Source organism: Salarias fasciatus, chromosome 9 (genome assembly GCF_902148845.1).
Source record: "Salarias fasciatus chromosome 9, fSalaFa1.1, whole genome shotgun sequence".
NCBI classification, from domain to species: Eukaryota; Metazoa; Chordata; class Actinopteri; order Blenniiformes; family Blenniidae; genus Salarias; species Salarias fasciatus.
In genome coordinates, this window is record NC_043753.1 from 19497248 (window position 1) to 19511091 (window position 13844).

Genomic DNA, 13844 nt, shown 5'->3' on the forward strand with positions numbered 1-13844 from the left:
TCTGGTCTTGCTCAATTAGTCCTATGGGGAATGTTCAGCATTTCCTACCTCCTATATTTAAACTATACAACATGTTTGGGGTCAAAAGGAAAACAAAAACAAGTGTTATGTTATATAACAGCACTTATATTGGGACCTTATGCAGTGTTCTGTGTTCCCACACTGATCATATGTGGACCTGCAGACTATAATGTACTGTCAATCAAAAATTCAAAGCAAAACACAAAATCCATGTTTTTCCAGATCATATTATCATGTGTAATTACGTTAGTATTTTGTCAGCTGTGCTGAATATATTCGGGTTAAAGACAGTTCAGATCACACATCCATTCTTCCTGGAGGATGGAGTCCTCCTCCTATGTCACTCTTCTTGAGGCATCGTTATCCAAAGCTTCCTGATCTGAATCTAGAGGGGAAGAGCAGTGAGCCCTTCAGGGTCCGCACATTATGAAGTTCACTGTTTGTGTTACATTATGTTAGGGGATAGAAATGAAACTATCTTCATTGAGTTGATGTGATTACATTCTAGTGGAATCAATTCTCTTTCTTGGTTACAAAATAAAAGTATGAGACAACAAATTTAGAAATATACAAACATACAAACAAACCAATCAAGTAAGGAAACAATAAATCAACCAAGCAACGAACAAAACAACAAGCAAGCAAACCAGGCTGCGGCTACATTAACATGAGATTGATGCTCAGTTCAGAAAAATGTTTGGAACAGAGTCCTTCAAAAACTTTATGTCTGATTCAACTTTAAAGAAATATGACTGTCTGAAAAGCAAAAGATGTAATAAAATAATTATTATTCTGTTCTTTCACTCTGGAATTTCATAATGGACATACACTAAAACACATTTCTTATGCTGTCCTGCCCAAAGCCGTTGCACAGTAGTAAATGTCTTTCTTTTTATCCTGAGAATAACATTGGAGAATATCATCAATGGGCTGTACAATCAAAACACAATGTACGCACATCTATAGATGGACTTTCTTGATCAGCATCCGTTTCTACAACAATGAACTCCCTGCTTCAATAACAAGAGACAGTCTAAATATAAACAGTCTACCTCCAGCACACAAATGACACTGGTGTGGCTAATGTCCATTGTTTCTTAATGACTTTTCAAGCTGTTAGCAAGAACAGGAACACGACGACTGTGGTGATGCACGAGCCTTGGGTCTGTTTCCTTTTACTCATTCATTCACTGGTTTTTTCGTGTTTTCCTTTGTATAATCTTTTAACCTAAGTAAGTCAGTGGGAAGGTTTATTTATATGCAACCTTTCACAACAACTAAAGCAGTACAATAAAAACTGAAATAAGTTAAATTTGACTGAAGTTTACTCTTCAGATATTTGTGAAGCAACTTCAAAACGAAACAGATAAAGTTTGTCAAAGTTGTTAAATATTCAAAAAATGTGTCAAAAATTACAAATCTATACCCAGAACACACCTTTATCATGGAGTCTATTTGGAAAACAATAAGGTTTAACACTTGTAATGATATAACTCTTGAAACATGTACACTTTTATATCTTAGTAACAAAAATGTAATCAGCAAACTTTCCTTAAGTTTGATAAATAGGAACTTTTTCCATCACAGTTGCAAAAAGAATATTGATGGCGGATACCCCTTTAGAAGCTTTACACCCACAAACTCAGTTTATCTGCATTCCTCAGCACATCATGGGTGTAGTTTAACCACAAACAACTGACACTGTCAGCCACTTGGAAAAGAACAAACCTACTATCGTCTCATCTTGATCTGAATGCTGCGATGTCCCGTGCGGTCATCGTTACGCCCTCTTCACATCTCCCTTTAGCTGTTATCATGATGGCATCATGTGTGGCTGCAGCAGGACTCACGGCTCAAAGTCTGATGAGCTTTGTGTGTTTCATCTCTGCCTTGATGACATTACTGCTTTCCTCTCTGTGTCCATCAGAGAGATGTCTGGAAGGAAGGTGGCTCTGTGGTGTGTGTAGGTCGTGTTGTCCTTTGAAGGTGAGCAGACAGTCATTAAGGCCCTGCCAGGAGGCCCAAGACACTGTGCTATTTATAGAACTGTCTGAAGGAATCAATACAGTAAGCGGAGTGTCAGCAGGCCTCTTTCAGAACAACAGTGACGGCTTCATGACATTTACAGCAACGTGAAACGCAATATCATCTTTTCATTATGCAATATGTACCGTATGTGGACATGAATCAAGAACAGACCTGTCATAAGGTGTTGTCATATAGAACATGATGTTATAATTTGTCTTTTCTTCCAACTTACAGACTTGACGGGTGGATTGGTTAAACTTTAATAGAAAGAAGAACTTCCTCTGACATCCACTGCTGACCGAGGAATAACCTTGTCAAACATTTTCCCATGTTCATATTTCACAATGACATGATTACCCTCAGTATCCGAGCTGCTTAAACTCCACACGGCCCAGGGAAAATTTCAAATACTAAAATACTGGGACACTTGAACCCTTTACAACAATTCTGAAAATCAGTGTTCTTCCACTGAGATCTTCTATTGCTTGATGATATTACCTCAGAAAGAGATCTGGTTGTTTTTTAGCGCTCTTCACACACCCTGTCTTCTCACATCGTTCCCTCATGACACATTTATCGTCCCTGTCGTACTGGATGCCGCCTTAGCCAAATACTGAACCTGCCTGTAATGTCATTGAACCATATATAGCTCATATATGATTTCACCCAACCTTTAACATACTGTATATTAACTCATTTGGATGGCAGTTTTATCAAAATCTCTTACTTTCACTGCATAGTGTCTGATAAATGAGAGAGACTGTAACCTGATAGTCCTCACCAATCTGACATGGAGCCCAAGTTCTCATGTGCAACGTCGCTGAGTATGGACTCCGTCCAGCGCTGAGCGCTCGGTGATCAGCAGGAATCTATCACACCGAGCCGCTCAGCAGCTGAACAACTGCTGCGACCGCAGACACGCGAAAACCCGAGGCTCGATCATCATCTGATCCCGGTGATCCTCTAGTGACCCGGGCAGCATTTTCCTCTCTGACAGTAGAAACTCAACCCCTATGAGCGCAAGTAAGTAGGCAACGACAACAAACCCCTGAATGAACGAGGGATCGAGAAGAATTTCACACAGTCATTATGCACATAATATGAACCCAACACTTTGACACCATCTGTGAATGAAGTGTCTGAGACAGTCCAAAAAAATCATTAAGTATTCCATCTGGTTATGGTTAAAAACAGTCACATGGGGAACGTCTTTCACCATTTTATCGAGCAGCTTACATGCTCTTGCGTATATTTAACTGAGGGTTTTTATAGGCTCTCTAAACCTAATATAACTTCACTGGGAGTCTGATTTATGCCCATTTTGTTTACTATCTTCGTTATCCCCACGCCACCTGATGATTTGATTTGACATTTTTATTCCGCAATTTATCTGCTGAATGGGAAACACATTCAATGTTCATACATCTTTTCATTCTTATAACGACTTCATAAAATTCAGGACTGTGCATATATTCATGTCTAAGTTAGTGTCAATATCAGCTAAGGCAGAAGAAAGTAGAGAAATGTAAACTAAATGTAGCTTTAAACAAGAAAATACGAGCTTGATCTATTGAAGATTTGTGCAGATTAAAGCTTAATATTGCACACATACTCATGTGGAAGCTGATCTACAATTGATACTAGGGATGCACGATATTGGATTTTTGCCGATATCCGATATGCCAATATATCGAAACTCCCTTTTGGTCGATACCGATACCGATAATCACAAGGTTTTTTTTTTTTCACTGTAAAGAAAGCTAAGTCTCTCCTGTACTGGAATTTACATGTTACTCTTATTGTGACAGTCTTATTTATTTAAGAAACACACATAAAACAAGACAAAAAACATTTGTTTTCACCATAAATAATAAATGTATTATTTTTTCAAACTCAAGACATTCAGTGTTGAAATACAGAAAAATAATTTCTTTAGATCACATGAACTTTAAATGTACAATGCATATTTAAACATAACCAAGTTGCATTTGACTATAGAGCTTCTGTAACAACCCGGTGACAGACACAGAGCTCTGCAGTGTAAATAAATGAAGTGCTACATTTTATTTAAGGAGCTTTTTCAGATGGAAAACAATAATAATCCTAACTGAACAGTCGACTTGCAGGGAGCTTCCCTGAAATAATACTCACAAAGTGCTTTAACAAAAAACAAGCAGTGCAAAAATTGTATCTAGCTAGCTCAGACCTAAAATGCCAGTCCATTTCAGTATAAGGAATGAGGATAAAGAACAAAACCATTTCAGTTAATTTTTTTTTTTTTTTGCGCACTATGGATGTCACCATGCGTGGCCAATTACTACGTCACCTTATCGGCTGTGCCGATATAAAATTTTCATATCTGCCGATACCGATAAACGTGTTTTTATCGCCGATATTGCCGATACCGATATTGTGCCGATAATACCGTGCGTCCCTAATTGATACATGAAGAAAGACACAAAAAATAACATGCAGTAGCCATTTATGTCGCCTTTATGAACATAGAAAATCAGGCACATTTTCAAAATTCCACAAAACATGGGGAGGAGTTTGAGTTCTTCACCAAATCTGAAAGTGTTTCCATTATTTCTGATGACTTCACTACATGGAAAACATTAAAAATGGGATCCATATCTGCTCATCCGTCAGCAGAGATGTCTCTGATAAAGTAGTGAGAGACATTTCCAGTGATTGATTAAATCACATATTGTGTCAGGATCTGTGTGTGTGCTTTGATTAAGAACAACAGCATTAATAAGAATAAGAATAAGAATAAGAATAAGAATAAGAATAAGAATAAGAATAGGAATAAGAATAGTACAAGAGTAATCACAGCAGAGAATGAAATAGACATTGAGAGTTACTTAAATTGAAATTAAATACCAAAACAATAATTTGCGGGTTCAAGTCAAAGCATCAATTTACAAAGAAGAAAAAACAGACAAAATAATCTAATATTATTGAACCAGAATGGGGAATAAAAAAAATAAGAGGTTTTGAAAAGAACAAGTAAGTTAAGACTGAGCAACATCTTCTGCACTGACTTCAAATAATCTTATTACTAATATGAGTGACTCAGTTATGAGTTTGATGCAGTGCACGTTTAGTCACTTCTTTCTACAAAACATTTTACTGCAGACCATTTAAAGGCAGATTATGTGCCTCGACTTTTCTTCTTTTAGTGGAGTGATATCTTTACCCTGTTCCTGTAAAGGTGGAGTATCTAGTGTTCCTCCATGTTGGTGTATAATTATTTTGCTGTTACACATGTGCAGCCGAGCCATGCAGAGTACATCCTGTGCTTTCGGTGGGAAAGGTCATTTTGCAGTCACATACAGTTACGGAGGCATGAAGGCCCCTAAACACATAAGATAAAGAGCACGTTTGGGAAAAAAACAGAAAGCGTGATGGATGAGTGGCATAAAAAACAGTGAAAGTCCAGCTCTTTCATCCCGCAGTGCGCTCGCTCTGCTGACGCTCTCTGCTCTCTCACTGAGCCCAGCACAGGCCTCTCTGACAGACGGCGCCCAAAAATACACAAGGCGAGTCCAGATGATTCATTAGGAGCAACTGGATTGGGGACACAGTTTTATGTAACGCGAGTGGGTTACGTTACAGAACAAATGATGGTGAAGAATAAATCTGTGCCGCCTAATTGCTCCGGAGGCTCAGGAGGTTTTATATTCTCAGTGTAACCCACAACAGACTGCTGTGATGAAAAAAAAAAAAAAAAAGAAGAAGAAGATTTTTTAAAAAGCACTGAGTCCAAAAAAAATTTAAAAAAAAAAGCCATGAAACAATGCCTGGTAATGACTTGAGTGGTTTCAATGTGGATTTGTTTTTATATTACATCTGGTCAGTGTTTGCTCAGTGACAGCAGCTCGATTGAGAAAACAATGGCGGTGGTCTGCACAAGCTCCTCGGGAGCGCTTTCAGGCAGTTCAGCACATTATGAGACTCCCTCTGTGGGTTAAATGAAATTCCACTGAACTCCACCCGGACGCAGACTTGATTTCATCCGTTTTCCTTTCAGGGATTACATTACGTAAACTCCAGCATAATCCCAATTTGTATTTAAACTAGATTTCAGCCGCGATAAAAGATTTCAAGAACACTTACAAACGGAACGGAGTCGTAGAACAACTAGTTGAGCATAAATCAACATAGGTATTCCTCATTAATGTTGTATGCTAATTGTTTTTCTTAATAGTAGCAAAATCCTAAAACTTTCCGTATTTCCTAACAACAGTGGACTCCATTAGTAAGAGTTAGTAGAAATACTGGACCACAGTGTGTGCTACACATGTATAAACAGAGAAAACAAACTGTCACGCATGATTATAAAACACATTTTGTTTATACGTGCAGTTATTTAAAGTATTAATTCTGTATACACATGATGTCATTTTCTCCCAGAACTACTACAGTGAATGAATTCAGGAACATGAAGTTCCTCAGTGTTGCCATGCGGAGCACGTATCCGGTGCACAGTTTGGTCATTGTCAAAGGGGAGAAGTGGTCCACGGCCAGAGGAGAGCCGGGAGTTCTTTACTATTCACTGAACACATTCACCGAAAATGAGCTGCAGCGCCAGAGTGACAGACAACTGGATCCTCAAAGGAGAGCTGAAGGCTGTGAGGGGAAGCTGGGAGCGTTCACATGCATCTCAATGAGGAAGCAACAAACCCAACTTCAGCGGAGATCTTTAGCCCTCTTTCTAATCCCAGCAACCAAAGTAAGGGAGAGAATAAGAAAGATCCATTCATGGACTATTGGCATTCAGTGCATGTCTTCAGGTCTGTGTCCTTCGGGGAATTTCAAGTTCGAGCAGCTACTCGACCCTCAAAATCCCAGAGGGAACCGCTATACGACTGTAATGGCCTTTCCCTTTCTCACAATTCCTTAATTTCCTAAGCAGATTGCTGACATTCTCATAAACATGGTATGTGAGCTGCGAGCTCTCCTAAGCTCCCCCAACATATAGGAAAAAAGCTGGATGAAGGCCAGCTCTGCATGCTGTTATTGCAATTCAGATTCGCTTGCACTTATCACAATTCCAAAACTCTGAAGAAACCATGATGGGAAGAGACTTGAAGACTGTGTAAATCTACTCTCCCATGGCTTGGAATACTTATCATTCATGTTACTTCCACCAGTAAAGAAAACTGGCAACTCAAGTTTCTCTGCTGCTTTAAAAACAGGAGACTTCTATAATAAAGCTGTCGATGTCGAAGAAAAAAAAAATCAAGACATTGCCGCAGTGATGTGGACTTTGCAAGCGTTTGCAACGTTTTGGCAAGCGGGGCAGAAGAACAGAAGAATGCTTCATTTGTCAGATGTACAATGAATGTACAGTGAAATTTGGTCTCTGCGTTCAACCCTTCCATGGGGAGCAGTTGGCCTCAACTATGCATTGCAGCTGGGGGTCAAAGGTCTTGCTCAGTGGTGGGATTCAATCCCACAAACCTATATGCCTCCATTCCATGTCTTCTTGATATGCAACCTAGAAATAAGCACATTTTGGTTGATTAATCCATTGAAATGACTGATGTCACTCAGGAAATAAATCTGAAGCATATTTGATATCAATATTCAGATTAAAGTCTGAGTAAAGCAAAATCAGCAATTTTCTTCTAAACACCTTAAATAGGTCATAAATGTGTTTATTTACAACATATAAAAGCCATTCCTCCATTTATGATTTAATTTTGGAGGTAGACTTCACAGACTTTTTTCAACGCTTCTGTGTTCAGGATTTAATGGGCGGGTCAGAAATGAGGGCCGCGTTACGTAACGAGGCCCTGATTGGCATAAACCCGCCCCGGATGCTGAAGCGATATAAAAACATTTAGCGCATTAGCATCGGTAGTTTTCCCGCTAGCTTTCGAGTCTCGGATAGCATCTCGTACGACAGTTTGCAGCAAGCTAACCAGTCAAGCAGTCAGCTAACCAGGCATGTCACCTCCACATCGCCCGTGCATCTTCCCTGCGTGCCACAGTGTGCAGGGTAACGATGCCGTTAGCTAAATAAACCCACACGGCCCGCCTCGCGGGTTGCCCTCTTCCCCGGTGGGGTCGGCTCACCTGCCACCGCGCCGCGATGCGCGGCCGGGTCCAGGAGGCCTCCTCCCTGAGGGTCGCGGGGGTTCCTCCCAGGCGACGTTGGGTGGTGTCTGACGCCGCCGCGGAAAGCGGGTCGGTTTCGGAGGGGGTCGGGTTGGCGGTCGGTGGCGGCGACTCTGGACGCGCGCCGGGTCCTTCCCACGGATCTGACCAGCTGCGGACCAGCGGCCCCGGCGGGTTGACTCGGCTGGCGCCTAGCAGCTGGCTTAGAACGGGTGCGGACCGGGGAATCCGACTGTTTAATTAAAACAAATAAATGACCATTCTGATGGAGACTGTGAGGAACGAGGCTGAGCACTCCCAGCATCTGACTCAGAGTCAGTTTCTGGCTCTGATGGCTCAGATTGGTAGGGCTGGATCCGTCTGATGAGGCTGTTAGCGCTAGCTTCCATTGTCATTGTAGATGTCACAGTTACACGGAGGCGGCTCCCCTCATTCCAGCGTCATTCCAGCGCTTCAAGCTGACACGCCCCCAGCGTTTCACAGCAGAGAGAAGTGCTTGTTTTTCCATGATTTTGAGACCTTATTTTATATACTTAGCAATTTTTTATTTAATCATTCAAATTTAGCTCAGTGGTTAATGACACGTTTATGCAGTGTGACAAACTCATAACACAAATTCATTTCTGCTTTACTTGGACTTTAAGATTTAACTTAACTGTTTTTGCATTGCAGCAGTGAAAATTCAGTGAAAATCACTGAAAATTTCAGCTTCACATCAAAAGGATGGTGATTTTCACATTAATTTATCAAACAAAAACAGTGTTACTGTATGCAAAATGTGACACTTCTGGATTCCAAGTCTGATCATTGGTTTTGTCAGTTGTCAGTCAACAGATGGCAAAACAAATGTGTAGAAAAGTTGCTGAAATCATTGTGCACCACGAAAGCCTGAAAAGACAGGCGCTGCATTCACAGCTTTTATCTTACATTATAAACGGAAAAGAAAACAGTAAAAGTGTCTTGCTGCAGGCGTCTTCTGTGCTTTCAGAGTACTCAGAGGGGATGGGCACCAAAGAGAGCTGGCCTTGTTTCTGAGCCTTGCTGTTGAGAGTCGTACAACAGTGTCATTTGAGGGGAGACTTGGCACATGTAGTGTGTGCCCTGCTTCCCCCTCACTAGTTATTTCTGGCTTCAAGCTACCCATCTGCCATCTGGGTTACTGGCGAGACAGTGTTTGACCTTAGAGCCAAACAACAGTCTGTGTATTTCTTCAAAAAAATTATTTGGACTCATGCGAAGGCAATAGTAGAAACGGGCTGCGTTGTTTATTTTTATGTCTGTATTATAGAAATACTCGTATTACTTTCAATATTTCAATTAGAAGACCAGCCTCAAGTCAGAAAGCTACTTGTGATGAAATTAGGGTAATAATCTAAAAAAAATCTTGCCAACAAAGGAGCTTATTCTGAGTTAAATCCAATATTTTTTAAAATTTCATTTTCACAAAAGTAGGTTTTACAAATCGTGGCCATACTAGGTATCAGTATTATATATTATATATATTGCTGATGAGTAATGACTCTGAACAATAAAGAGAAAGGGATCACACTGATCACTGGGACATCAGAGGACTGGGAATAGATTATAGTGCTTTCAAACAGCTGCAGTGCTTGGATTATGCGTTTGGTTGTGTCCATTCGCTGTATTAAAATAAACAGCATTTGCTTGAAGTGACCTGTGATGCAGCTGGAACAATGATCATTAGTTGAATCTACAGCCAGAGACAATTAAAATACAACCAGAGCAAAGCGGAAACATGTATTAATCCATTTAAATCCATTGTCGCTTTATTTTATGTATTGTGGTATAGAGGTTATCACTGAGTCTCTGATTTGAGTTTTCTGACATGTGTCGGTTTTCTCTTCAATACTCCAGTTTCCTCCCACAGTTCAAAAACATGCATTTTAGGTTAAGTAGTGACTCCATATTTCCTGTAGGTGTATATGAGAAGGTGACTGTCTCTGTGATGAACTGGTGCATCCTGACGTGTCAGACGAGAGCTGCTCCAGACCAAACCACCCTACGTTACATGGATGAATGGTTAGAGTCAACATCGAGCGTTCATATTTTTTTATTGCTTGTACTATGCTTGTGTTTTTTCGTTCTCGCTTCACATTCACCGTAAAGTTATCAACTTTTATAGCTACAATAAGCTCATATCCTGTCGTATATCAAACCATTGCACCGTATCTTATCTGGTGGGAGGTGGGCATAACTGCTCACCACCTGCTCTGCACGTTAGTCATGGAGACTAATGCTCCTATGTTATGATCAGTATAGTAACACTGTTCTTTAATCAAGGTCATAGTTGACTGTTGGCCCTTCCTCAAACCAGCAATACTTCATCATACTGATGATAAAAAACAGCACGTTGAAGCTTCATTGGCCATTTCTAAGAGCAGATTTTAGAAGAAAGAAAAATCTGTGTCACATGGCTGTTTGGCTGCTTGGTCTATTATAAGAATCACAGATTTATTTCCCTTGATTTCACTTGGACGAGGGTTTTTACCTCATCCGTGTTTCAGCAATGTTTGACTGTGTCTGTGCCAATATGTTGACAATCTTTTTATTTTTTCTTGCCTTTTTTGAGCTTTCACCATGTGGGGAATACATTACACAACTATTTCAGTTCTCATTGTGTTTTTTTGAACTGTTCCACAAGAACACACACAGTGCACATGGATTCTGTTTTTCTTAGCGCAGTGAAATTTCAGTGTGACTCCTCTGTCTGAGCTTCTCTCTTTCTCTGTCTCCACGATACAATGTTTTTTTTTCCTGGCACAAGTAGACTTTAGGTGTATCTTTAGTGCCTCAACGCACTAATTTAGTAGCAAAATGTGGTATGTAGGCCATGTATCTTCTTTTTTTTATAGACTTTTTTCATGCACCATAACACATAATAAACTGACATCAAAGTGACCTGCAGTGTGGTTTTGATAATGAAATGACAGCAATAAACATCTATATAAACCAAAGATGAGATGTAGCAATGGAATGTGACAGGAATCTTTGTTGAGAATAAAAATCAGGTTTCCACTGCCCTTTATACTTCCTTTAGCATTTTAACAACTCTTGATAAGCCCTCATGTAATAAACATTTGACCACAGCGGTGTTATGAGTTCAGCTCGTGCCATACACACACTGTCGCAAAAGTTATTAAAGTCCTGGTGCATAAGAAACATACAAAGGGTGCACGGATGTAAACACAACATTGAACTGGAGGAGAGATATAATGAAGTATAGATCCCTGATGTGTTAGCCATCCATCCATTCACATGGGGTTGAAGTAACAATGCCGAGACACAGATATCCAGATGTCCTTGTCAGTAACTTCCTCCTGCTCCTTTGGGGGAATCCAAAGCTCCCCTCAAAACTGTGCTTTCAGTCTCATGTGATTTAAACACATTTTGAAAATGTCTAAAACATCAAGCCATATGCCTTCTTTCCCCTGATTTGATCAGATTGAGTCAGTCTGTGCCCCATCCTGAGCCAGGCAGATGAATCAGGCCTTTATAAATATTAACCAGAACACAGCAGGCTGTAAAAGGTGAAATCTCATTTAACCTGCATTTAATCCTCAGTACGCTTAAAGTCTCGCAGTGAAGGACTATAACTGTGTGTTTGCAGTGAGGCTTTGTGAAATAATGAGATCTGCTTTCTGAGGACAGATATTCAGAACAACCTTTGAGCAGAAGCAAGGGTGAGATACTCGCTGGCTCCACCTCTCTTTACAATTGCTTTCATTGTTTTGCTGAAGGAGCGCTGTAATGAATCCGAGCAATAAATCCTCAGGTGAAAATCACCAGAGAATTAAGGCAATTAAAGCTGCTTTAATTATTGATAAAAGCAGACCTTTGTTCATTTCTAATCATCTCAAGCAAATGCTGGTATTGTGAGTAAATGAGGAAAGCACGCTGCAGTAATCTGTGTGAAGCTGAAAACAGAGTTGTGTTGTGACCAAAAATATTTGCCTCCTAAACAATCGTTTAACTTGTTGGGGGAAAAAACAAGTTTCCCTTATTTTTATTGGGTGCTTTTTATGTTTATGTCTCTTCAGTGACATACTGAAGGAAACAATGCTTGACTGTATGTCTGCACTGTATGGTCTGTGTCAGATGGCCATAAGTTTGTGTTTCCTGACAAACAGTTAGAGAAAGAAAATGACCAACAATAAATAGGTATATTGAGCTGGTCCAAACAATTAAATAAAATGGGTTGGTTCACTTTCATGCTTGTGGAGTTAGTTGCATTTTATGAAATCCATAAATCAGCCAGAAAATACAAAAAATAAACAAGCGAATGTATTTATTTATTTGCGCCTATGTCCTGTGAACCTGTGACCTCTGATGCACACGCTCAGGTGCATGTCATCATTATCCTTGAATAACATCTTCTTTTTTTGACAAACCTGTTTCCTCTGCATTACAAAACATTTGTCCATCAGTTTGTGTTAAGATGTGGGTACCAGACAGACTGTGTGTGGTTACATAATGACGTCCCCCCCCTCCCTACTCACACTTGCTCCACCTCACTGGGGAGGAAATGTGATGGCAATCATCTATAGCCTGTTCCTCTGTTTTTACTTCAAATGACAGAGTCATTGGTGTTTGCTTTGCCAACACTGAGATGCAGTGCGTATCTGGCTTTTGAACTGGACAGATAAGACGGACTGTTGTGGTGACAGCAGGACTGCAGGTCAGAGAAATGTCACAGAGAAATGTCTGCTAACATTAATAACGCCGAACAAAATACATGGCACGAAAAATGTGCACATAAATGAAATTCTATTTTTAGAAGACATCTGAGCCGTTGATGTTAATGAGGACCCCAAGCAGTGCATGTGTCAAAAAAATAAAAAAAACCAAGGCTCTGAAACCAGGTCAACAAGCTTCTGCTGCACACTGTGAGGAGCGGCGTCCCACATGGAGCACAGCGACGGAAAACAACAGCGAGCCCAACCAGTTTCCTGACGCCCCTGTGTATTGCAGCGCCGCAATTAACTACAATCAGCGCTATCTGCAGAGAGATCAAAACCAATCTTCAAAGCAGCAGAAGGGAAGCAGGCAGTTCTGCTGTTACATCACTGTGACGATACACCCAATTCCAGCATCCTAATGTTCAAGTGACACAAACTGTGTTGCAGCATCAACTCAGGCTCAGTAGAATGGATGAAATGAGCATCATGCTCTCCATCACACAAAATCACAAATATGTTTACAAGTGTACTTATAAAGGCAAAGTTTAACAAAACTGTTTGACTATTGCTTTCCTGTGTTCAACTCATTTACATTACATGTCCCAACATTGAAAATTTTTTAGAATCTTAAATGAATATCCTCGATTTGTTTCATAGTTGTCAGGAGGTATCCAAGTGTCAAAAATGTTAACTTTAAAAAGCTGTATTTTTAATGCTAAATAACCAAGTGCTTAGCCTATACCAAAATAAATACTGACGTATTTCTACATGAGCCTGATATGCTGCAGCAGAAAATCCTGCAAAGGCACCACTAGTGTTCAGAACATTTCTTTTACATTCTTCAGTTTAATTTGATAGTATCATATGAGTGATCTCAAGACAAAACATTTCCACACAAGCAAGGAAGAACTCCCCTTTAACAGTGAGAAACCTTCGTCAAGTCAGACTCTGAGGTGGAGACTTTCTGCCCTT